General features: G+C 44.2%; 1 protein-coding gene and 1 long non-coding RNA gene across 2 annotated transcripts in view; both read left to right on the forward strand.

Annotated features, from left to right (window-relative positions):
- HS3ST4 (heparan sulfate-glucosamine 3-sulfotransferase 4) overlaps positions 1–26,744 on the forward strand; it is a 350,347-nt gene that overhangs the window by 264,591 nt on the left and 59,012 nt on the right. The window lies entirely within an intron of this gene.
- LOC140687096 (uncharacterized) lies at positions 20,215–26,523 on the forward strand. The gene is made up of 3 exons (XR_012061185.1): positions 20,215–20,293; positions 25,984–26,168; positions 26,337–26,523. It is a non-coding gene; the product is annotated as an uncharacterized lncRNA (long non-coding RNA).

Consider the following 26,744-nt stretch of genomic DNA (forward strand, 5'->3'; position numbering starts at 1 on the left):
ATTCCTGGCCCTGACATTTAATCCTTCTTTTCATTCTTCCCAGATCTGTGCCATTTGATGAATATTTGCTTCCTTCCTATGTTCATACGTCCAAGCCTTTCTCCCCAGATTCCCGTTGCCTGGGATGGACTTTCCTCTCTTGACCATTTGATGAATCGACATCAGACTCTGAGAACTAGCAACGTGCCCCTGCGGAAGAGCCCTGATAAGTTTGTATGATTTCTCTCTGAATATCTATCACATTATGCTTTAAAAGAATGCTCCAAAACAGGTTCCATGACACAAGATTTTTGTTCCTTGAAGTTCTGATAGAGTTCGCTTCTGAAGCTTTTTGAGCCTCTGTTTCTTTCTTGCATAATGGAATTGCCTCTGCATCTGAGACTGTTTTTCCATTCTTACTTCAGTCCTGCCAATTCAGACTTTCCTCTTCTTCTCCTGATGAGGTGAACAGATGGTTTTTCAGAAAACTACGTTTGGGATTGTGTTCACTGATTCAAGTATTTTTCTTCTGTTCTGTAATCTAGTAATTTCTGCTTTTATCTTTTAATTTGCTGCCATCTGTTTTCCTTGCACATATCTTGTTCTTTTTTCTAGATCCTTATATTAAACATAATTTATTTTCATTTGTATAGCTTAGAATTCATAACATGTAGAACTATGAGTTTTCCTCTGAGAACTGCTTTAGATGCATCCTAAGGGTTCTCAAAAATTCATATTGAACTTTCTGTTTAAAGTACAATTTTAGATAGTTATGTACTTGTCTCTTCTACCTGACTATTCGTGAGCAGGGTTGAACAGTTTGTGCAGCAATATGTGAGCACAGAATCTAAAAAATGCTCATCTGTTCTGTAGATAAATGTGCACGATGTTGAAAGTAAATGTCTGTATTACGCCCAGTCTGTTATCATGCTGGGATGTCAGCAACACAGGCTAGCATGAAAAAGGTGACAACACTAATGCAGTTTGTAAGATACAGACTCACTTCTAGCTTCAGCAACACAGGTAATGAAGGCTTCAGGCATGGTTGGAATCAGGTGCTTAAACGAGGCCATCTCTTACTCTCTTTTTCTCTCACACACTCACTTTAAGTTAGGGCTACATTTTCCCTCTTTCTCGAGAAGGATCACTCAACATTGTGATAAGATGCTCTTCCTCCACAGATCCAAACATATGTGCTCCTCATAATTCACAAAGCTCAAAAAAAAAAAAAAAGAGAGAGAGAGAGAGAGAGCTGTCCTAAGGGTCCAGAGGAAGTCCAGGATGGCCTGACTTGGGATGTGTACACATCCTTGATTGCACTTGTGTGGCTAAGGGAAGGAAGGACCTTGTTGGACATCCCTGGTCCCTGATGATACCTGTGGAACCAGAGAAGTGGGATCTATCCCCTGAAAACCCAGAGGATTGAGCCGCATTCATAAAGAATTGAGGGAGGGCATTTCCCAAAGGAGTAGATGATAGACCGGCAAAGAGATTTCTCCAAAGGCTGGTCCCTGGGTGGTCAGCCAGGCAGAGTACAGTGACTGTGTGGATTCTCGAGGGAGAGTCAAAATGCAGAGACACTGAATGCCGCACTGGAAATATCTGGGCTTCCTGGACACATCACCTTGAGAAAAACAGAGTAGACATACATGATATCCAATGAGGAAATGAGTAATTTGAGTCTAACTATGAGGAAACGTCAGATAAACCCCGAATGAGGGACGTTCTATTTAAAAGATAAAAAAGGACTGTGTTCTTGAAAGCATGTCAATGTTATAAAAGGTAGGGAAAGGTTGTGGCAATGTTCCAGATTAAAAGAGACTAAAAAAGACATAACTAAATGCAACCTCTGATCCTCAAGTAGATCCTGTACTAAAGGAAGGGGAAAAAGCAGTAAAGGACTCTATTGGGTCAGTTGACAATATTGGAGTTCGGACAGTAGATTTGATTAAAATATTGGATCGGTGTTAAATTTAGTGACGATGATAACTGTACTGTGGATCTATAAACACACTTCCTATTCTTAGAAATAGACGCTGAGCTGTTTAAAGGTAAAAGACCATGGTATGTACAATATATTCTAAAACTGGTGTGGGAAATGACAGTCTATGTGTCTGTGTGAATATTTATATAGAGCAAATGATAAAGCAGGAGAGACCGAATGTTGACAATAGGCAAATCCGAGTACAGGTATTTTGTGTGTGTGCTGTTTTTAATTCCTGCAACTTTTCTCAAACTTTGACATTAGCTCCAAATAAGAAGTCTTAAAAAAAAAATTGGGATTTATCTTTCTTGAGGCAATAACAAAGTAATTGAGATTTTTCAACAAGCTTGTGATACAATAAGGTATGTTTTAAAATCCATTTGGAAAGATACTGCAATTAATATAAACTCGGCCCTGATTCAGAAGGCGATTGATTTTATCCTGTTTGTGAAGATATCACACCATCCTCTTATTGGTTGTCCGAGGGCGTTTTTAAAGGGATTCCAGAAAGGGTTTCCTGACTGCTCGCACCGACTGTGCCGTTTTCTCCAAGGATTTGAAATGTTTTTTGAAGAGAGATTACTCTGGTTACGATGGGGAGGGCAGATTAGGAAGGAAAGGACCTGGGGGTTGGGGGGATGTTGAGGGGGCTATTGGCGATAGTTCAGCCAGGAAATAATGAAAGAAGAGAAGAGAGGATGTCTTTGAGCGATATTTTAAGGGAAAGTTGCCAGGACTTGGTAACTAATTGAACAAAGGGGCCAGGGCAAGAAAAATGGCAAAGCCAAGTTATCTGTTTTGACCTCTTGAGTGAAGGATAATGGCAGTAATAGAACTGAAATACCGGTAGCGGGGTAGGTGGCTGGGGGTTCTGGAGCAGCATGGAAAAGACAGAGATTACTCTGGTGTTACCGCTTCTGCGGGATTTCCAGTTGCATGTATTTAGCAGGAAATTGGAATTAAAGGTACAGTGTTCAGAGAAGAGTCAAAACTCCCTGTGATGTCTGGGGACCATCATTGCGTAAGTGGTCATTAAAGCCTTGGGAATGGTTGGGATTACTCAAAAAAAAAAAAAAAGTAGAGGTATAAAAAAAAGAGAGGGACTAATTTAGGAGTCTATGAATACTGCTTTTTATGGACCACTCCAGAGCATCTGGGACGATATATATTCACTACACTTGAAATGTATCTTATGAGGCCAAGGGGGACAAAGTCAGGCAAAGTTCTAGTTTGTTTGCTATAGAGGAAGTAAACCAAACGTAGTGGAAAGGGTTAAGAGCTAAATTCCTTGCTGACTGGAAATCCGGTGTTAGCTGACAAATCCAGATGCATGGTGGGAAAATGGGCTTAGATCTTTGGAAAAATCCAGAAACACGAGCTACTGAACATTTGGACTTAGAACGAGCACAAGATTTGGGTTATTCAGTGTTTCCAGAGAAAAGGCTTTAGATTCCCAAATGCATCCTCAGAATTCCTTCCTTGGAAACAGTTCACAGGAGAAGGGTTTGCAAATAGTGTTAACATGCTCGGCAGGCTCCCATCAGTAAAGATTTCCTTCTTGTTCCCATCAGACAAGACAGTAGATTGGTTAAGCCTCCTTCAGACAGAAGGGACAGAAACCCAACTCCAAATGACAAATGAATTTATTGACTCAGAACTAACAACCAGGGTTTGTATAATATAATGTTTTAAACTTGTAGGCTCCAGAGCTAAACCACCTGAGTTAGAATCTTTGATCCACTCCTTATTTAACTTGTCTCAACAATTTTCTCATCAGTAAAACAGAGATAATTATAGTCCCTTCATCACAGGGCTGCAGTGAGGGGTCATTGATTTAATATAAGTAAATCTCTTAGAACAGGGGCTGACACATAGTAATTGCTCAGTGAGTGTTTGCTAATGTTATCCAGGGATAGCTGGCTTCAGGTGTGGCTGGATCTTGGTTCTTCAACGATGCCCATCGTGAATCTGCCTCTTATTTTTTGGACTAGCTTTCCTATTGACTCTATTCTCAGGCATTCACTCTGCTGGGGAAAGATGACCACCAGAAACTACAGGCTTGGATGCTACCAGTTTAGCAGTCCCAGCAGGAGGAACGTGTCTTTTGCTGAACACTTCCAGCAAAAGTTGCAAGGGTGACTTTCATTGGAACAGCTAGGTGGTATGGCCATCCCCAAGCTGGTCACTACAGGCAGTGGGATGAACTGGACTGACTGTGTCCCCCTTCTGAAGGCACAGATTGTATTTGATTCCATCTCTTCCATGTTGGTGATATTTTAAGCGTAGCATTTGACAGGGTGGGTTGGAGTCAGGGGGAGGAGGTGCCTGGCAGTGCAGTGTGGGACAAGGAGATTTTTAACCAACGATGCTGTGCGTAGCTCCATGCAGTGTGCCCACCCCTTTTAAAGCCTGGAACCTCCATGTTCTGAGCCTTCCTTGCTTCTTTGGAACACATTTGCTTGTTCTTTTTGGTCCCCGCCAGTGTGGGTGCTGAGTTCCAGTTTTTTCCATCCTGCCAAGTCAGTTTCCTCCCCTCGTCTTGTCCCGTTCTCCAGTTCTCTTTGTCCATGTGTGCTTTTATACATGTTTAACAAACCTAGAAAGTAGAGTTTAACATGTCTTTACAGTCCTTTTAGTGGTCTTTCTGGAAGGAAAGAAGATACATGCACCTGTTCACTCCACCTTGTAGTCCTGAGTCCCTGCAGAAGGTTTTTGTTAAGGCAGGGGTCGTTGCCATGCTCACAGACAAGGTTCTTGAGTATAACAGATTTCCAGCAATAAGGTGTGTTGGATAAATTGGAGGGACTATGGATTATGTGTACTCCCCTGAGCTGTAAGGACACTTCTTCCTCTACCATTGACCTGTCACACACCAGAAGCATGCATTAAGAGCAGCTGATAAACAAACTGGCTGTTAAGTACCTACAAGGATGTTGTGGGAAGGACAACGTTTGGTAGAGAGACATTTACAAGGTTTAAGATCATGTGTCCAATTCTATCCAACAGAAATAAAAGAGCCCTCAGATGAAATCTGAGAACACAGCACAAGAAGCAGACACTTAACTTCTTTTTTTTTTTTTTCTGGCATTTTAAAGTAATTTTAATTTTTAGTGAGTGAATCTAGGACATGGTTAAAGAAATCAACACGATCTGTAGGCTTATAAAAAACAGTACTTTTCTGCCCTGCCGCCTTTCACACCACACAGGCCGATTCTCCAAAAATGTCTGTATAAAATCCTTTTACAAGCAGACGCTTCACTTCTATGGGCACTCCTGGAAGCAGGCATTTCTTGAGACAGCTCATGGCCAGGTCTGTGTTGTTACACATTTGAAACAGTGTCCTCTACATGCTGACAGCATCACTAGCAGAGCTAGCCTATGGCATATGCAGGTCAGTAAGACACAAAGTATTCACTGGGGCTTGATTCCCCACCAAGGAGCTTTAAGTCATTTTGGTAAAATCCATCGCCTGCCAAAATGGTAGAATGTAGTGTGGGATATGGCACTTGGTCTCTAAATTAAAATACCTATTCAGAGTGGTTTCTCGATTCCATTTTTTTCAGACGTCTCAGTCTGTTGTTTACACCTAAACTGGGAAGATATTTCTGGGTGTTTTTTTTTTTTTCCCCATAAGCATCGGATCAGTGCCTATGGTTCGTATTCAGAGTTAACCCGTTTTTATTGTTAACGCCTGTGGTTTTTGTATTTGTTGTTTAATATCCCAGTTCATCTTCCCGTTTAATATCCTTTCTTTCAAGCATAAAATTTCCTTGTCTATGCTGAAATAGCATTTTAAAGAAAAGGGATTCCCACGTGAATGTACATTGGTAGGGCTAAAAGCAAAGATCAGGGCAAGGTGAATGCCAAACTCTACTTTCTAGGTTTGTCCAGAGGCTGGTTAAGACCCACACTGGGAGGAAGTGCTCAGGGCGGTTTGGGAAATCAATGGAAAAGTGGAAAAGTGAAATTTCTTAATAATACAGCCCATCCTGAAAACTTAGGTGACTTTGTTGTTACTCGATAATATAATGAGTTTTATTTTGAGTGATGCTGGATTTAATGGCTAAATCAATATGTGTATTTAGCGCTGGGCTTTATTTCCGCGCTAAGTGACAGGAGATAAGCAGCCTTAGATTGTGTTAATTGGTTTGTGTTTAGCATTTACGCTAATCAGCAGTAGCAGGGGTGCCCTGGGCCACTTCAGGCCTGGTAATGGGGTTTATCTAAACCAGCCTTTGTTTACATTATTGACTGGAGTGCAATTGCTCCTGTTTCTTATACACTTGAACGTTAAGCTGGATTTGCAAGTGTAACTCAAGACCTTCCGCCTTAGGAAGAATCAGCCCTTAGGAACAAGTCAAATCAAGTGAAAACCAAGCACTTATCATGTCATCCCCGCCGTTAGGGTAGCTGTGAGGGGTGATGAAACCCGGAGAAGACTTAGCCGGGTAAAGAAACCTTTCAACCAGAGATAAGAGCTTGAAGGACCACGGGTTAAGCCAGGATCTCTCCTCGTTGGCACTATGGCCCCTTGGGGCTGAATAATTCTTTGTGGTGAGGGGCTGCCCTGCGCTTGGTAGGATGTTTAGAAGCATCCCTGGCTTCTATACACCAGATTAGATCAGCATTTCCTGCCCCCAGCTGTGACAACCAGGAATGTCCCCAGACATTGACAAGTGTCTCCTGGGGGCCAGAGTCACACCCGGTTAAGAACCACTGGGTTAAATGAGGCTTCCGTACAGCTTTGGTCTCTTCAGAGATTGCTTATCTACCCTCTATCTGTCTATCTGTCTAAAGATGCTAGCATTTTAACAGCTTGGAGATAATCACATAGTTATTTGGATTTGGGGATTCTCTTGAAATATCCAGCGATCTGTCCTCAGTACACGGCAGTCACCCGTAGGAGCTGATTAGTAGCTGCCCCCTTTCAAAACAACGTGTTCTCCAGGTCCGCTCTCGACTCTGCTTCTCCCACCTTTGCCCTGCACAGGCTCCTGGAGGTATTTGCTTTTGTAAGACCTGCTTTAAACTTTGCACCACCTGAAGCTGATTGGTTAGCCTCGGGAAGATCTGAGATCTGACAGAACTGGATTCAGATCTTAGCTTTACCAATCACCTGCTCTGGGACTTCGGGGTGTCTCCGTTTCCTTATCTGGTTTAGCGTCTGCACACATTAGCAAAATGGGAATGCTCCCTGGTACGGCTGAGGGAAGTAGAAGGGACAATATCTGAAAGCACCCTAGAACTTAATGACTACTGCTGCCCTGTCTCATTTTCTCAAATCCTCCGGGGCTGCGGCTCAGAAGATGTGCAGATTCACAAGATCAGGCTGTTCCCTCTCTTTCTAATTTGCACTTTCAGACAATGAAAACCGGAGCGTCTATCCATTATGTGACAATATCTTTCAGGGACGTTGCAGTCTGTTTTCATGAACTATGAGTGGACATGGGGGTTTATGAAGCAATATGGAGGGAAACTGCTTCACCACACTGCTCTTCTCTCATTTCCCCAAGGACATAGACTGTGGGGAGTCAAAGCAGTTAGATATTGGGCTCCTGTTGCAAAAAAAAAAAAAAAAAAAGAAAGAAAAGGAAGCGAGAAGTCAGGAATTCAGTCCATGCAGCCATGGATTCAGACTCAGCTGGCATCTGTGAAGTACCTACTAGGTTCTAGAACCTTCCAGGTCCTAAGTAATTTCACATGCACTGCCTCACTTGGCAGCACCCATGGACAGGATTCCAGTGCTTCCATTTTGCCTGGGGTCAGAGAAAGTGAGGACGTTCTATGCTAGTCTTGTTGGCCTGTCGCTGGCATTCATTCAGTTCCTTAAACCCATGGGGTCTTGTCTTGGGGTCTCTGCACACGCTCTTGCCTCTGCCTCACATGCTCTTCTCCCATCCCTCAAAGCCCTTACCTCATCACTCTTTCTCTTCCTTCAGCTCTCTGCTCGACTGTCAGTTCCTTGGGGAAGGCTCTTCTGATCACCTGATTCTGTGAGTTTATTTCATGGCATCAGGCCCCTCACTTCAAAGCATGTGTCATGTTGTACATCTAAAAGTCTGTCTTTCTTTAATAAATACTTGTCTTCCCCACTAAACTACGACTTCTGTGAGATCAAGGACCATATCTGATTTTGCACATCCTGAGCTCCTAGCACAAAACCTGGAACACATTAGGTGCTCAATAAATATTTGTTAAGTGAATGAGTAAATTGGTTTGCCACAGTCGAAATCAACAAATATGAGTGGCTTAACACGGTGAAGGGCCGTTTCCCATTCAGCTGTGCACCCCACCCACTGAGCAGTAAGCTCCAGCCTCTGCCCCAGAGCATCCTTGCTCAGGTGGGTAGGCGGATGCCTCCTCTGTCACCTGGAATGTTGTAAGTGAAGGGAAATTGCAGATTGCTGCCAGCACTTACCTCCTTCCACCCGGAAGTGACAAATTCCCCTTCTACTCCCATTGTATTGGCTCAAGCAAGTCACATGCTCTTGTCAAACCTCCTCGGGGCAGCAAAGTGCAATTCTATGTTGCAAGAGAAATGCAGACCCGGCCGAAAACCAGTTCAACTGTCTCAGCTATGAGACTGGTCTGAACTGCAACCACTGACCTTGGGGGGATCAGTCCTGCAAAGTCAACCTTTCATCTTCACTTAATTCGTTCTAACCTCATGGGCTGCCTCTCCTCTGTTCTTAGGAAGCCCACGTTATCATTCATCCATCCATCCATTCATTCAACTAATACTCTCAGAAGCTGTGTTCTGGGCCAGGCCCATGGCTGAGCAATAATGATCTAAAAATGAGCAAGACATGGCCCCTGCCTTCAAGAGGGCTCTAGACTAGTATGGGTGGGACTTTTAAATGGCTTTATAGTGTGAAAATCGTGATTTTTTTCCAATGTATTTTTGTTTGTTAGGGTTAAGGAAAACCTGGGACTCTGTGGATATGCTGTGGGATATCTGTCATTTTCAAGTCTGAGGGATGCTAGTCCAGTGGGATATTTACATGGAATCAAACAAATGCTATAAAGTTTGGTAACTTCACAGAGACGTGTCATGCATAATGCTAAGGGAATGCTCAAGAGGGAGTGACTAATTCTGCCCCTGGGAACTCCAAGAAGGCATCACAGAAGAGGGATTGTCTGAGTTGAGTATTGAAGAATAAGGCAGAATGACCGAGATAACTTACTGGAAAAGAAGGTGTGTCTGGGAGTTGATGGTTCGATTTTTCATCCAGGATTCACTATTAGCTATGTGATATCACACAATTATCTTAATTTCTGGAAGCCCGAGTTTTCCTCTTCTATAAATGGGATGCCAGTAGTCTCTCCTTCATTGTGTTTTCCTGTTTTGTGTTGTTGTTTTGTTTTCAACCATTCTTCCTTCATGTTGAAAGCTTCCTATAGTGCCTGTCCCATTCTCAGCTCTTAGTCCCAGCTTGGGGAGGAAAAAGGGTCCAAGCATGACTAGCAGCACGGGCAGGAGCGTAACGCTAAGACACAGCTTGGCGTGGTTAGCAAACTGGAAGTCGTTTCGTGTGATGGGAGATAGGAATCGCAAATTCAGACTCCTCCAGCAGTCAGGCAGGGGAGATATTTAAATGAAACCGGAGAATCAGGTCTGTGGTACCCACCAGTCCTGGAGAGCCCCAGTGTTTCTTGAAAACCTTCACATTTAACTGTTTAAAAGACATGAATGGGGCCACTAAAACATGACTTCCGGCTGGGTGTGACTGGTGGACTGCCAGTTACAGTCTGACAACAGGATTGTGTGTGTGTGTGTGTGTGTGTGTGCGTACAGAGGATATGCAGTTGGAATGGAGACCATGCGGAGGTTATAACAGAAAGGAAAGCGAAATCCACGTTTTATTAATCCATTAAAAATAAAGGCCATATGAGGTTGAGGTCTAAGTTACAGAAATGGAGACATGAAGTGCACAGATTCTTTTCCCCTGTATTACTCAAGCCAGGATTAATGAAAGCCGGGCCAGGGCCAAACGGCCCTTGCAATTTCTGGAAGAGATTGAGAGGGCTGTAAAGCTGGAGAACAGAACAGATTCTATACCTGAATAATCAATTAATGCGTCTTTAATGACGGTGAGGGAGATATGTACAAATTCCAAGTCAATCTCAAGAATTAATCGGCCAAGGCAACGGGGCCCGGTGTGGAAGTAGGGGAGCCAGCAGGGCGTGGTTTGCAGACAATCCTGTTTTACCATAAAACAAGGAGACAGGGATTCATGTCTTACCTCCCCTCCTGGGGCACGTGGGGGAAAGGACTCAGCAGTTTCCCATCAAAGTGTGTGAACTTGAGGACCAGGGAGAGAAGAAATGATGGGCAACAGAAGCAAAAACAAAGGGAGGATTTGTACCTCATCCAGTGAGCCAGCTCTTCCAATACAGAGGAAAGATTCAGGGAGAAACATCAAGATGCAGGCAGCTGAGAAAACCTGGTTAGCGGAGTCCCTTCTGAGCACAGTTGAAGATTTTCTTGAAATTTGTAATTTCACCGCCGTAGCTTTTTGTTTCTCAGAAGCCACTCATAGTTTCCCCATTGTTTATGAAGATGTGCGGATTCACTAGCAATAAATTGTACCCATCACCCTCTGCTGACACATCCCTGTTGGGAAGACAAGCCGAAGACACATGAGATAGTGAAATGAGGTTTCAAGGATTGAAACAGGGCATTAAAATTTCACACTTGTCTCTACTCCCACACTCCGGCGTGTATACAGGCCGGGCCACGACCCCTAAATTCTCAGTGCCTGTACCAGGGTCGGCAACTTAGCAGGTGTTTGATAAATGCGTGTTGAATAAATGTACGCCTTGTTGAATAAATGTATTTATGGGATGAGAAATTCACAGGAAAGGTCCACGTGTGATTTTAGGGGGAGGGGAGTAGTAATTAGTTTATTTATTTATTTTAATTTTTGTTTTTAATGGAGGTACTGGGGATTGAGCCCAGGGCCTCGTGCAGGCTAAGCGTGCGCTCTCCCACTGGGCTGTACCCTCCCCCGGGTCCAAGTGTGTTTTGAGAGGTCAGAAAAAGGAGACCAGATCTTGGATTCGAGCCACTGTTGAAACGTGCAGTACAGCCGAGTGGTTAGAAGCAAGGTGTTCAAGACCCGACTGCTCAGTCCTTCTCCTGGTTTGGCCGTTTATAAGCCGTGTGAATTTGGGCAATTTACTTAAGACTCTGGCTTCAACGTCCTCATCTGTAAAAATGGTCAAGACAACATTATTGACCTCAAGAGGTTTTTGTAAGGATCAAACATGTTAATTAATATAAATTATAGGGTAAGCACCTAATAGAATTTCAACCATTTTTATTCCCGGAGATGTTTCCAATACCATTCAGTGCACATTTATGCAGATTCCCCTAACACATGCTTAAAATTTCATTTAAGTGAGAGAGTTGATCCCATTGTGTTCTGTTTTGATGCCCACGTGAACTTCAACCTCGCTAGGCTGGATGCTGTTGGAGAGCAGGGCTAACACTGTTGTGTATCTCCCCATGCTCAGTGCCCCCAGCGCAGGACCTCACCCAGAACAATGGGACCACATGAAGACTGCACAGATGAGTGAACAGATAAGGGAGCGTGGCTAAAATAAAGTATAAATGGAGAAAGCCACAGAGTCAGGGACCAGGGTTTGTATTTTGATCAGCAGGGTGAGGAGCTGGGGGATAAGACTGGCTGGAACTGGTGGTAAGAATCCAGGGGAACCGATGTGGGAACTCAGAGCAGGACTCTCATTCATTCTTTCACTTATTCAGTCATTCAACAAACATTTCCTGCACACCTGCTGTATGCCAGGCATGCTGCTACCCTCTGGGAGTAGCATGGTGAGCAAAGGAGACATTGTAACTGCCCTTAAGGCACTTACAGTCTAGAAGATTTTATTTTACACACACGGAAACTGAGTCCTAGCGAGGCCATGTAATCTCTTCTAGCCTGATACAACCAGTTGCTGACAAGGTCAGGAAAGAACAGGTTCCCAACCCTCAGCGTTTGAACATTTGACACGACGCCAAGGACCACAGCTAGTGACCCAGGAGCCACAGGAGCCACATCTGGTCCTCACAAACACTATGCTGGGCCCACGTGGTGTTTCACACTTTGGGGAACTTCAGGCACACATCAGCTTTTCTACCTTCTCTGGAAAAATCAGATCTGGCAACCCTGGGTCCATGTTTCCTCACGTTCAGAGAAATGGCAGGAACTCAGGAGCAAACAGTGGGTCACTTTCCTTACAGGCATCCCATCTTCATGGCCTTGCACTTGGCCCAGTTCACCTGCGAGTGGCACCTGCCTGGCCCCTGTAGTGGTGGGACTTTGCAACCCCTGCTCCACACTGTTACCTTTAATGTCCTCACCTTGCTGCTGAGGGTTCTTCCAGCCCTCCAGGAGAGGGTGGAGAACACCACACTCCCCCTCTGCACGTGGAGGCTGCCAGCTACCCAACGTTTCTCTCTCATCTGCTCTCCCCTCCATCTCACCCCTCCGTCCTTACTTCTAAGCAATGAGAGGAACGGCCAGGAGCCCTGTGCTGCTCACACACCCCTCCACCCCGGGACCCCAAGCAGCAACATCCGTTGAGGAGGCAGGGCACCATCATTTAGTATTTTTATATCCTAATCATTCTGGTCTTGAAGTTCATTCATTATGGATGCAGAAATGGTAATACACTGATATTTTAATGCTCTTAAGCATACAATATTCTTATTAGTCCAAGGGCCTTTTTTCATCCATAATTGAATGGTTTACTTAATTATTGCTTTATGGTAATGACTCTGCATTTCCATTTTTCTATAGGGTGCCTCTTTGTAACAGAAGGGCGCTCAGAATCAGGAGGGCTGGCTATGCTAATTGGCTTCATTATAAGAGCAGCCAGCATTCTGGCCACCCAGGGATAAGCTATTCCCTGGGGCTAGAATGAAAACACAGAGAAAGGGCGGTGGGTCCCTCTGGCTCCCTGGGATCTCGTATGCCACTTCTCATCAAAACAGATCCCAGATCTGCAAAATGGAACCTCTTTTCCTCAGTGGTGACAGCTAGAACATGAGCATGAATTGAGAGCTATTTATATCAGTTTGTCCATTTAATCAGGATTTTTTTTCTGTTTTTCTTTTCTTTTTTTTCTTTTTTTTCTTTTTTTTTTTTTTTGCGGTTTTCAGCGAGATGGGAACTCTCTCCCTGTCCGAGGCGTTTGATTCAAATCAGCTGAGACAGAATAATCAAGATTTATGATTTTCATTCTGACTCCCCTCACACAGTCACCGCAATTGCTACTCGCCAGCTGCACCCCCCCACACCCCCTGCCTGACTGACACCCACCTCACTGTCTCTCCAGGGCGTGATTTAATGTCCATCTTGAAAACTGTCAAAACACTTCTGGCGGCGCTCCAGGTAACAGCTGCGTGGTTTCTGTGCTCCGCCGACACCCCCCTCCAATTACACCCAGCTCCCACCCATCTTACCTCCCAAAGTCTGTGAATGCTTAAAGCCCAGGACTTGGGGAACTTCTGAGAAGCGCTGTCAGGTCTAGAGAAGACAGTGGCCGTCACCTGGGACAGTTGGTGGTGGAATCAAAGAGGTGACTTGAGTCACACTGGGATAACTTTATCTCACTTGATCGTGGCCTGAATGGAGGATAAATGTGGGTGACAGAGACTGCCCTTGCTTCTATTTAAGGAAGTGATGCTCTTTATAGGGTTCCAGGAATGTGATAGACTCAGAGCCAGTGGCACCCTCTACTGTGCCTCCCCGACCCAAGCAAGGATCCAAGTCTGAAGACAGAGGGGAGGCTCACTCTGACTGTTCGCACAGCCAAGCTAGGGATGCTCAGGAAGGAGGGGGCTGTGGGAGCCTTAGGACTGAGGCTTTGCATTTCTAAGAACTTGAACTGGCATCTGAATCATCTGGAGGACTTGGCAGACGCAGATTGCTGGACCCCGCTCCCGACTTTCCGGGTCTGGTGTGGGACCCGATGCATGGTATTTCTAAGGAACTCCCAGGGGACGCGGGTGCCGCTGTCCTGAAGAATCCCACTTTGAGAACCCCTGGTGGCGTGGTTAGGAGCTTGGCTGCTCAGAATGTGGCTGAGGGACCAGCAGCAGCAGCAGCGGCACCTGGGAGCTGGTTGGAAATGAGTCTCAAGCCCCACCCAGACCTTCCGAATGAGAAACTGGATTTAACTAGATCTTCAGGTGATCTGTATATACGTTAAAGGGTGAAAAGCTCTGGCTAGGAAACCCCAAGTCTGGAACCCCCATTGCCTAGACTCAGATCCAACCCCTGCAGTTACTAGTTTTGTCCTCTTTGGTGAATTAACAGACCTATCTATGCCTCAGTTTCCACGTGTATGCAGTGGGGATGAGAAAGACGGTCAACACTTTCATACCGTAGAGCACGGGAAACTAAATTCAACGTCATCTAGTAACTTATGGTGAAAAAGAATAATAGCAATGAATATATGTATGTTCATGTATGACTGAGGCATTATGCTGTGCACCAGAAATTGACCCAGCATAGTAATCTGACTATACTTCAATAAAAATATATATATATTTAAAATATTTTAAAATAAAATTTAAAGTATATATAAAATCCACCTAAAGAAATAGATGTAAAGGATTTGCAACAGCACCTAGCATATTGTAAGCCCTCATTAAACGTGATTGCTGATATTTATTTGTTTGAAGCTTTCAAACCTCAAAGTAGAGCTTGCATGAGGATTTGAACATCTATCAGGTGTATGTGAGATCATTGCAAATGCTCATAATTTAAAATTAAAAGAATTTAATTTCAGCAGGCTTGGACAACTGTCTGACTAAGGGCCACATTTGTCTGGCAAATTTCAATTATTCTATGAGGTGATTAAAAAAAAAAGTTGCCAACTTTTAAATATGGGGACATTTTACCTAAGTATTTGGATTTTCAGCTTCCTTAGAGAAGCTGAAAGATCTGGCCTCAGGAGGCTCGCATTCTTGCCAAGTAGCTCAGTGACCAGCTAGGGGTGGGTGGCAGCGTCCGTCATGGGCAGGATGGGATGGGCATTTTTTTCGCCATTTACCCCTGTCCCCAACCACTCCCCATTGTCCTACACACAGCCTGCTTTACTCATTTACATTACCCCTCTAGACATCTGAGTTAGCAATTTCTGCACTTTATTATGTGAGTTTCACTGGAAATGACATAAAATGGCCAGTCCCGAGTTACCATTACCGGTAAAAGGCCCATAGCTACGGCTAAATGGAATCCAACCATGTACATCAAGTTCATGGCAGCCCCATTAAGAGCACACCAGCTAGAGAGGCCAAAACACCTAGCATGCATCCTACTGCTGAAGCGTTTCAGTTCATGCAGCTCAGCAGGACTGGGGAAGGCTGCGGCTGACGGCGGTCTGGCGTGGCTGGGTCACGCTGAGCCTCTGTTGGCTTTTCCCTGCTCAAAAACCATCTGTTCTGTCATGTTTTCTAGAATTGAACTGGGGTTTGATGTCACTCGGCCCAATCTGCAATTCCTGGGACTCAGCCTTGACTCTTTGGCCTTGTCTGAGAATGAGCTCATCAGCCCGTCTTCAATCTCTTGGCACCTTTTTCACCTACTTACCCTAAATGTTTCTTCTTTCTTTCTTGAGGTTCGACTTATACTCCATAATCAGTGCCTCTGTTTGAACCACTGATTTAAGTGCTGGAGGAAAGCCAGACATATTTTCTTCCCTCCCCATCCATCTTCCATGTTTCTCTGGAGACAGAAAACAAAAGCAAAATGAAAAGTAACAAACAAACAACAACAAGCAAAGCCCAGGCCACTTCTCTGTTTAAAAGCCTCCAGTTTTCTATGAGCTAAAGCTCACCTGTTCTCATGTGACACATGAAATTCTTTGTAATATGACCTGCATCTTACAGGGTTTCTTGGTTACAGGCACAGTACCTATCTCCGAACAGTGCAAGCCTTAAAAACAATGCATTGGAGAAACCTCAGGGAATAGAAGAAATAATTGAATTAAGAAGCTTAAGAAAGGACTGGAACCAGAGGATCCCCAATACCCCAGAGAATATGAGTTAAGAAACAATCTCTTCCAGACCCTGTGGCCAGTAAAAAGCCAGCACTGAGACTTTATCTTCAGCCTTTCCATTCATGATTCACATTCCTAGGCGCTCCCCTACGTTGGGTGTCTTCTTGGCAGGGTTACCCATCAAAGCATCCCATGCCCCTTGGGTAAAGAGCAGTGACCTATGATTTGCCAACTTGAGTAAGAAGGCAGTGTCATTCCTAAGCCCCTGCCACAAGCATCCTTGCCTTGGATCATGTCCACTCTGTCCCTTCTCACACTGCATGTCTTCCCATGGGATAAGGAGGCCATGGACAAGGGCAGTTGCTCACCACAACCCATACCTTTCCTTCTGGGCCATTCTCTTGGTAACAGAAGACCTGGATTTCCCTGCCCAAGTTGCCTCTTCCCTGGATCTGTCCTCCCAGGGGCAGGTTGCATACCAAAGCCAGAGGGGACGTAAAACCAGTTGCCCACCAATTTTCAATGTTCAGTTTGCAGTGTATCTACACATGGGCAAAAAATTCACAGCAATGATGGACGGAGCTGGCAGGAGGAAGAGAAGTGAGGGACAGGCTAAGGATAGTGATCCAGGAGCCATGAATCAGGAGCTGGCTCTCCGCGTGCTGCCATATTTTGGCAGGGCAGCCTGGGAAATCAGAGGATTTTAAATTTGAACGTGGTCTCCCAGGTCATTATGAAGATGGGAGGGTAGTACATATTTTATATAACATTTCAACAGGTTGCCGTAAAACTTTCAAATACCTCGGCATGTGGTACATAGCCCCTCGTTTGTACTCTTACCCTGAGTTCTGCAACATCATAGGCAGGTTTGTCAGAGAGAATTTGAGAGTTGCTACCCAAGGAAAAGGCACCAGCAATGTCCACGTGTTGCCAAGATTCTGTTTCCCACACTTGCATTGAATAATCCAGCCCCTTACACGTTCATTCGCCCAGGGGCTCAGCAGATCCTGCAAATGCAGGAACCTCCCAACTGGTCTCAATGCTTCCACTCTGGAGTCTTCTCAGCGGAGCAGCCACACATCCTTTAAAATGAGTAACAGATCCAGCTACTTCTTAGTTCAGAACCCTTAGGTGACTTCCATCTCTCTCAGGAAAAGCCAAAGCCCTTTGCATTTCTTTCCTCCCTGATCTTTATTATTTCTTTCCTTCTGCTAACTTTAGGTTTTGTTTGTTCTTCTTTTTCTAATTCTTTTAGAAGATAGGTTAGGTTGTTTATTTGAGATTTTTCTTGTTTTTTAAGGAAGGCCTGTATTGCTATGAACTTCCCTCTTTGGACTGCTTTTGCTGCACCCCATAGGTTTTATGAGGCTGTGTTTTCATTGTCATTTGTCTCAGGGTATTTTCTAATTTCCTCTTTGATTCCATTGTTGATCCATTGGTTTTTTAGTAGCATGCTTAGTCTCTATGCAATTGTCTTTTTTTCTCATTTCTCTTTCTGTGGTTGATTCTAGTTTTGTGTCATCATGGTCAGAAAAGATGCTTGAAATACTTTCTGTCTTCTTAAATTTGTCTCAACAAAACACTTGTTTTGTGTCTGAGTATGTGATCTATCCTAGAGAATGTTCCATGTGCACTTGGAAAGAATGTATATTCTGGGTTTTTTTTAATGTGATGTCCTAAAAATATTAATTGAGTCTAACTGTTCTATTGTGTCATTTAGTATCTCCATTGTGTTGTTGATTCAAAGTCCTTTTCGTATTTCACAAAGTTTTGCATGACCTGTCCCAGCCCCCGCCTGCTTTCTGACCCACAGTCTTCTTGCTGACCCGCTGCAGCTGTTCTGTCCCGGTTGTCACTGGGACATGTCAAGCTCAGCCCTGCCTCTGCAGCTGCTATTCTTGTGCCTGGAATGAATGTTCTTTCCCTCTTTGTCTCCAAGGCTAGTTCTCTTAGTGCCTTCAGATCTCTGTCCATGGTACCTCCTAGCATGGCCACCGTTAGGTGACTCCAGCTGAAGTGGGGGACCTCATTCCTGTGCCAGCACTTTCCATTCCCCTTCCCTGCATTAGGCTCCCAATAACACTCATTGTCACACTATGCATTTTGCTTGTTCGAATGCATCTTGTCTGTCTAGACAGACTAGAATAGAAGTGACACGAGGTGGGGGGACCTTTGTCTTTTTTTCTGCTGTATGTCCAGCACCTGGAACATTCCTGAGCTCAGAGGAGACACTCCACAAATGTTTGTTGAGTGAATGAATGAAAGTGTACATGTCCGTGGGCCCTGAGCCCCAGCTCATGGTCCCCTCTCTGCCTGGGATGCCACCATCATCTTCTCCAATGGCTCATCCTTCAAGACCTAATTCAGTGTTACCCTGTCTCTGTGGCATCTCTTCTTCTCCATCCCACCCCAGAAGATTTTCCTTTGGTACCACCATCACACTTTACACACACTTCTATTATCGTGCTCACCATATTGAATTATTGTCTCGCTTTTTCTTTTTAAAACATACATAGAAGTACATGAGCACATTCACGTTATTAAATATTCAGACAATATAGGTAAACAGAAAGATCTCCTCTATCCTACTCTAAATCTACCTTTCCTTCCCAGAATTAATCTTGTCTAGGAATCTACATACCCAGAGAGAGATAAAAATGTAAAGTTTTGTTTTGCATGTGGGTATTTGTGTTTTATTATTCGTGGGTTCTGACGTTTTTTCTTATTTGTAGTTTGGCCACAAAATCCTTTGACAACTGTCCATTTTATACCTATATGTATTCTTCATTAAAAAAAAAAAAACTCAGTACATTACAGAGTGATGACTTAGTTAGCCATTCCCCATCTTATGCGTAAGTAGATGGTTTTCGTTGTTGCAACCTTGCCACCGGGAATATTCTTACACAGGTCTCTTAGTGCATATATATTCCTACAGACTAGATACTGAGAAGGGAGATGGAGGACTTGAAAAGTATACAGATAGTAACTTGCCAGCTCACCCTTTAAAACATCTATAAAATTACACTTCCATGAAACCAGAATATTTTCAATCTTTTTGATATTTGCATGTTTACTGGGAGAAGATGTCTCACGTTTTATTTCTCATGCCCCTGATCATCCCTGAGGTTGAACTTGTTTGTGTCTATTTATTGGAAATGAGTTTTTCTACTTCTGTGACTCATCTGCCCATGTTCTTTGCCCATTCTTCTTTTCTGTTGCAGTCAATGTCTCTTCATGTGCTTGTTTGGATTACTTGGCTGTGAGCTCCTTCAGATGGTCATCACATCTTGTTTTTCTCCATTTACCCCTTCCCGAGCACACAGCTGATGCTTAATGAACGTGTACTTAATTGTATTATCAAAGCCATCGGCATTGCCCTCCATCACAGCTGTCATCATTGTCATCAGCCTCATCACCACCACCATTTATGTAGACTTACTGAAAAAAAGATGAATCACCTGAACTGTCTTCTAAAGTTCGACCTCAGACCAACTGGTTCAGAATCTCTGGAAACAGGTCTGAGGAAGTGGCATTAAAAAAAAAAAATCCACAAATGATTCTGATGCCCAGAAATGATTGAAAACCATTGGTCTACCGTGGAAGTGAGCCAGCTTCATCTGTAAAGGGTCAGATAGTAAATATTTTTGATTTTGTAAGCCCTGTCGTCTCCCTGGCAATTACTCAAAAACAAACATGAAGGAACATGACTGTGCTCCAGTTAAAACCTTATTTACAACGGCATGTGGCAGGCAGATTTGGTTAACAGGCAGTAGTTTTCTGACCCCTGGTCTATATCATAATAATGTCAAAGATCCTGGACTTGAACATCGCCCTGCTCAGACCACAACCTCTGATTGCGCTGATGACCGTGGTAATTCTCAAAGGCAGTGGCGTGAGAATTCTTGCCCCACCTCTGGTGATTATGCTCCGGTACGTTGGGGCTTTCATCCAGGGGGTCTGCATTTCAGCAAGCAACACAGATGATTGGGTGGAAGTAGACTTTGTGGATCCCTACTGCAGGACTCACACATCTACTGACGCACGATGTTCCTGGCAAGTAGCGAAAGCTTGGCTGGAGAAACAGAACTGGCTCTGATTCAAAAATTCTTTAAGATCACGGATAGACATTCTGTGTGTCCCCGCCTGCCTTCTGTTCCAGCATCCTGCCTCCAAGGTTCTGGAACCTTTGACGTCCCAGCATCAAACCCTCTCCGGTCTGAACTGTTGGCAGAGAAGGAAGCCATCCTTCGTCTTCCACTCTGAGATTAGTAGAAGACCAAAGTCCTCTTATATTTCAAAACATTGAAGAAGAAAGTGAGTGTTTAACCACCTACATGATAAAACTGAAGCTGGCATTTATCTATGTGAGTGTGTGTGTGTGTGTCTGTGTGTGTGTGTGTTTTAATAGTTCAGTGGTTAAAAAATGGAGCCTCCCATTCTCCCGCCATCAGCTTTAAAACTATGTGCTGGGTGAATGCAATCATTTCTGTTTCCCGACCTCTTTAACATCCATTATTTCTCTGTTGTCCGCATCTAATAGTCTCAATCCTTTCAGTTGTTGATGGCTTGGCGATTACCCAGGCTACTGCTTTAGGATTACATCCAAATGCATCTGAACAGATGAATTTACTTACTGCTTCCCTCCTGAAAGCTTTTTTAGCATGATCCAGCTGGGATGGTTTCATTGGGAGACCCATTATTTGTGGCTCTCTTTTTGGGGAGGGGACGTGAAAACAAATTTCCCAAAAGATGAAAGCGAGCGCTGTTCGCTGGAGATCTGCAATATTACTTTTTTCTGCTCTCTCCTTTTTCACATTCCATTTTCACAGTTTTCCTCAGGAATGACTCCTCTCCGGGGAAATAGGAATGTTCTAAATTGCACAACTGAGTCAAATCAGTATTTAGAGTGGTTTGGACTTTTAAGCCTTTTGCTGGATTTTGGCAGTATCATTTTCTACCGTAAGCCACCCCCCACCTTTCCCAGGTAACCTATAATATTAATATTGAACAGTATTCACAGCTTTCTAACACTCTCCAATTTCACTTCACTATCACCTAAGCAAATAGTGCCAAAGACTAAAAATATACAATTCTTCTTCTAAGGCATGTGCACTTTTATGTTAAAATGGTATTGCCGTGTGTTCCTCATCTCTATACGCATGTCTATGTATGTGTGTAGTAGCTTTCAACACTGTAATTAGACACAGAAACCACACCGTGCAGACATGATGCCCACAAAGGTTTGTAGAACAGCCGTGACAAATACATAATAACACTAAAACCCTTTGGTGCTAGCAGGGCAAACTCTTGAATAGACAAGGAAGGGTTCAAATAGAAATTATGTAGAAGACTCTGGACTAGTTCCTGCAGGAAGATTGCGCAGAGGATGCTATCTGGAATGCGTCTCCGGTGGAGTGTATTTGAGAGGCAGTGTGTGATACTGGAAGGCTGATACTTCGAGGAGTCCAGTCCTTGGTTTGAAATCCCAGCCAAGGTGCTGTGTGATCTTGGGCCAGTTGCTTTGCCTCTCTGATGCTTGGTTCCTTTGTTCTGTGAGGCAGATAGAAGTAGAATATTTATCTCATGGGCTGTTGTGAGGATTAAGTGAAGTAACAAGAGGCCAAGCAACAGAGACAGGTTCCTCACCTGAGGATTGGGACCACAGTGTGGTGATGAAAGCGAATGGAGACAGTAATCATTACAGCAGAACCCCTGGGAATACACACAGCAACTATGAGTCTCTTTTATGAACTGTCTCGGTTAATAGCACCCACAGGTACCCAACTATGCCAGTAAAAAAAAAAAAGTTTGGAGCCACACTTGAATGGTTTCTTTCTCTTCTTACCCCTCCCCTTCTTCTTGTACTCCCATCCCCTGTGGTCACTTGGTCTCCAGATTGTGCCATTTGACCTCCTAAATAATTTTCAAATTCTCCCTCTTCGTCTTCATCCTCCCTGTCACTGCCTCAGTCCGGGTCCTTGTTATCTCTAGCTGGGATTAATGCAAGGACCTCTTAACCAGTCTCACCACCTTCAGCTTGATGCCTCCATGACCCACTATTAGCCCCATTTTACAGATTAGGAAATTGAGACAGAGAAATTCGATAAATAGCCCCAAATCACACAGCTAGTCAGTGGTGCGACAAAGATTCCAACCCAAGCCTCCCGGGTCGAAGATCTCTGCTCTTCCCTACCTTGGAGCTCTTAGGTGCAGTGCCTCATTTCGATGAGGAAACTGGACAGTGTCTCCTACATCTCTTAATGTACCTCGAGTGAGTCCTGGTTTTCCCTCACCAGATATTTCGGAAGAGCTGCTCCAATTGTTATATTGACTCGGGAGGTGCTCCCAGGAGCAACCAAGCCATTTCACAGGAAGAGAGCAGGAGGAGGAGGAAAGGCAGAAATCTCCAAATGAGTTCTGGTGCGAGACTTGTCTGGTGGTGCATCATGACATGCTGTCCAGAGACAGATCTGGACCACGTACAAAAAAGGAGGAAGGCTGGACTAGAGATGGAGAAAGTCGAGACTCAGTTCCATTTCTCTGTTCCAGGATCTGGTCTAGTGGGTGGGGTCTGGCATGGAGAATATCCAAGTTGGGATGATGTTTGGATTCTGGTGGTGTCAGTGGCTGCTGGTTTGGACCAAGATCCCAGGTCGACGTGATGCTGTAGTACTGTAGGGGGACACATCATCCATGTCCCAGGGGAGCTACATCCAGCCAGACGAAAGCAGGGGCTCAGGGCTTTCCCATGCCCTGCGGTTACCATCACCAGAGTGTCAGGAAAAGGAAACTGAGGCACTTAAGTTCCGGGACAGGATTGCTGGCTGACCAGTCAGTCTGTGGATCTCAGTGCCCTCCTACAAGGCTGACAGTGGTCTCCGCAACCATGATTTTGCAAAAGACACTGACAGCCTATGTGAATGTGTAATTTGTATATCAAGCTGTTCTAAAGGCTGTGGGTGTAACGTTGAGGGCACATCTGTGAAAGCCTGACATATTACGATCCTGGCATTTGCTTGCTCAGGGTCTGCTGTGGCATTTCTCAGCCGTGTCTGTGAGATGTCAGTAGCTGTTATAGGAGATGAAAAAGATGGGAGCTTGGCATCGCATGGTCAAAAGCCTCAGCAAGAAATGACCTCTACCCTTTCTGAATTTGAAAATGTGGCATAATATCATCCTCTCTTCAAAATTCATAATGCATCTCAGCATTCAAGTTATGTCGTAAAGAATTTGGGTTTTGTTTGGTTTAACGTATTCTTGTCCCAATTTCTTTGACCAGAGAACTGTTTTTACCCAGGAAAGTCTCATTGCCTGGCAGGCAGTATCCCCCCAGGATTCAGCTTGGGAAATACTGATTTCGTCGAGCACAGGCCTAGAACTTGTAGGATGCATGGGAAGATAAAAAATGTACACTGCTCTTCCTAGCGGATTTCACCTCACAGCCAGGATTCTCCCACGCTAGACCGTGACCTCTGCTAATGCAGGTTTTGTGTCTAACTCCTCAACCGCTGAGTCTTCCTAAACCTGTGGATGTCGGTTTTATGTGTTCTGGCCTTTTCTTTAGGAACAGGTAACTTCAGTGAATTTTCCATCTCTCTCAACATTTTCATCTTTTTTTTTTTTTTTGCTGTTTCTATGCACTTCGATAACATCCCAATTTTCCTCTCACTTTAACGATTATATTTTTGTCCATTCGTTCCCTTACCATGCCAGATGCATATTTTAATTCTCTTGTTTTATTCTTGTTTTCCAAACACTCTGACTTATCTGCAATAGCTCTTTCCACTTCAGCCAGGTGTTTTAGCGTTCCTGTTTCTTATTTCATTGAGTTTATGTTTTTGAAACTTTATGGAGACCATAGGACATTTTTGCTTCCAGAACTCTTCTTTGGTTGCCTGGGGTATATCTTCTTCATGGGGGTATTCGTCCTGTGCTGCATCCTTGTTTCTTGTCACACAGATTTTGGTTGCACTTGGAAGATGGTTTCTCTTGAAAGGACAAGAAGAGTTCTTCTTCAGGCCTGTCGCTTGTCCATGTGAGGCTCATTTTTGTTTCCCATATGATACTTCTGGTTGCTGTTAGACCATCTCTTCCATCAGTGATAGTCACCACCCTGAACTGAATTTCTGACATCCTGAAAGTCTTTTAACCAGCGTGGTTCTTTGAGATTCAGGAGGAATTTTCTCTCTTTGCTTTATGCAGAGAAATTTGTGTATGTGCATGCACGTACACATATATATGTATGTGTGTGTGTATATATACATACACATGCTATAGTTTATTAAGCAAACATTAAACAATGCTTACTGGGGTACTGGGCACTATTCTGAAGCCCTTTATGTTTATTTGATCTGCATAATAACCCTGTGAGGTTGATATTCTTAGCAGTCCCACTTGACAGATGAGAAAACTGAGACAGTAGAATTTATCCAACCTCATACAGCAATTAAGTATTTGAACCAAAAATCAAACCTGAGCAAATGGGTTCTGGAGTGTGTACTCTTAACTACTATGATAAGCTTCCTTTTCATTCCTTTCTAGATTAAAAAAAAAAAAGTGGAAAACCACAGCTGCCTTGGTTTTCTTGTTTCTTCCCAATTTCCTTTCCTTTCGCCTTTAAGAGAAGTGGCCTGATAGCTGTGTTCCACCACGGGGGACCGTAGTCCTGAATGAGTACAGAAAGGGATGCACTGATCAGAGGAGCAGAAAGAAAACGTGTGCATGGCACCTCCTGAAACAGCTCCCGTGCAGTGCGGGGGGCTCCCCTGCCTCTGGCTGGCGCCGCGCACGGGGCTCTCAGCCTCTGGGGCTGAGAAGTTGTAGCAGGCGAGCCTGGCCGTGTTTTTCTGCATACGGACCCTTCTTTTCCTTGATTAGAGGAAATCCCTCCAAGGCCCCAGAGATTGTGATCAATAATTCTCGTCCCCAGGACTGCAGCAGCTCTGCTGGGTGTGCGCGTTGTCATGACTCAGTGAGAGGTTGGTGGAGAGTGAATCCAGCCATTTGCCAGCTGGTCTCTTGCCCTGGAAGTCCCTATTATCTAGTTTAATCCTTAAAAGCACTTTGCAGCGTGCTGTTACTAACCCTGCTTTACAGGTGAGAAAGGGAAAGCTCAGAGTGCCTCCGAAGTCACTGAAGGTCACACAGCCAACAAACGACACAGGCAGAACCCAAGCCCGGAATCTTGTCTCCAGAGCCCTTGTTTTCTCAGCCATTCCTCTCTTTCTCCTGTTCCCCATCAGTATTGCCTTTTACTTAATCTAGTCTTATTGAAGATGCATTTCCTGAGCTCCTATTATGTATGAAAGACCTGAGCTTATTTGCAGTAACATATGTAAGACAGAGAAAAACCAATCAATTGATTGATCAATCAATCAATCAATCAATAGTGAGGGAGGGGGAAAAAAAGACAGACCTGAGCTTTGCTCTCAGGAAGTTCCTGATGGGAAGAGAAAGGTAGAAGGTGGTGGTTCTATCACGGACAATGAGCAGCATGAACAGAAGCCTGCAGGATTTGGGCAAAAGCAGAAATTACAGGTGTGTGGACCGTTGGGGAAAAAAACCTCATGAAGGAGGAAACATTCAAAGTGGGGCTTGCAAAGGGGCGTGGCTTCTGATTCAACCAGGTGTGACGTCATGGCCTAGACAGAGGCTGGGCATTGGGGAATGCATGAACGTTGGGGACACCTTCTATTTTGACTTCAGTGTTAGTTTGCCAGGATAGCAATAGCAAAGTACCAGGGACTGGACAGCTGAAAAGAAACGAATGCATTTTCTCAGCATCCTGGAAGCTGGAAGTCTGAGATCAGGTGTCCAAGGGACAGGGTTCTCCTGAGGCCTCTCTCCTTGGTTTGCAGATGGCTGTCCTCTCCCTGTGTCCCCACATGGTCCTTCCTCTGTGTTTTCATCCCTCTTATGAGGACACCAGTCCTGTTGGATTAGGGCCCACCCTCATGATCTCATTTTAACTTAATCACCTCTTTAAAATCCTTGTCTCCCAACAGAATCACTTTCTGAGGTTAGGATTTCCATATGTGAATTTTGGAGGGGCGCCATTCAGCCCATAATGAACTGGAACCGATGGTATGTCCAAGTGGCAGCATGAAAAAGGCTTTGGATAAAGACCCGATCATGTGGCACAAGGCTTGGAACAGCACTTGGAGAGACTGGGCCCTGATCTTTCCTCTAGGTAACCTTTTCCCTCTATGGGACCCACACCACTGATTGTATGTAAACACACAGAGACACATGTGACTGTGTGTGACAAGGTTTTAAGTGGTCCTAGGATGCGATATTCAACCACTGAATCCCACAGCAAGGGAATCATTCCCTTTTCATTTTTCCTTCACTTTTCCAGGAAGACTGTCTCAGTTGGCACTAAGATGCCTTTCACACCTCTCTGACATTTGCTAAGATCCCCTGTTGAACAAAGAGGAAGACGAGGAGCCTTGGAAGAGGATGGAATCTAGCTAGATTTGGAGCATCCTCTCCTCATCTGGTTTAATTTTTATGCTTGCCTTTCATTTGTGACAGATGGTTCTGGGCATCCACTTGCAATAACCATCTAAAACTTTTCCTTTATTACCTAAAGGTAGTTAATTTTTTTTTTTGTAAGTGGCTTCATTTAAAGAAAATATTGGAAAAATGATAGAGTAGTTCTTATAAGCCATGGCCAAAGAGATGAAGGTGGAATGCCAAAGCCTGAATCCAGGAGATACTGTTGTGGGATGAGGCCAGGGAAAAGAGGAAGGAAAAGGGTGACAAT

The sequence above is a fragment of the Vicugna pacos genome, chromosome 18 (genome assembly GCF_048564905.1).
Source record: "Vicugna pacos chromosome 18, VicPac4, whole genome shotgun sequence".
Classification (NCBI taxonomy): domain Eukaryota; kingdom Metazoa; phylum Chordata; class Mammalia; order Artiodactyla; family Camelidae; genus Vicugna; species Vicugna pacos.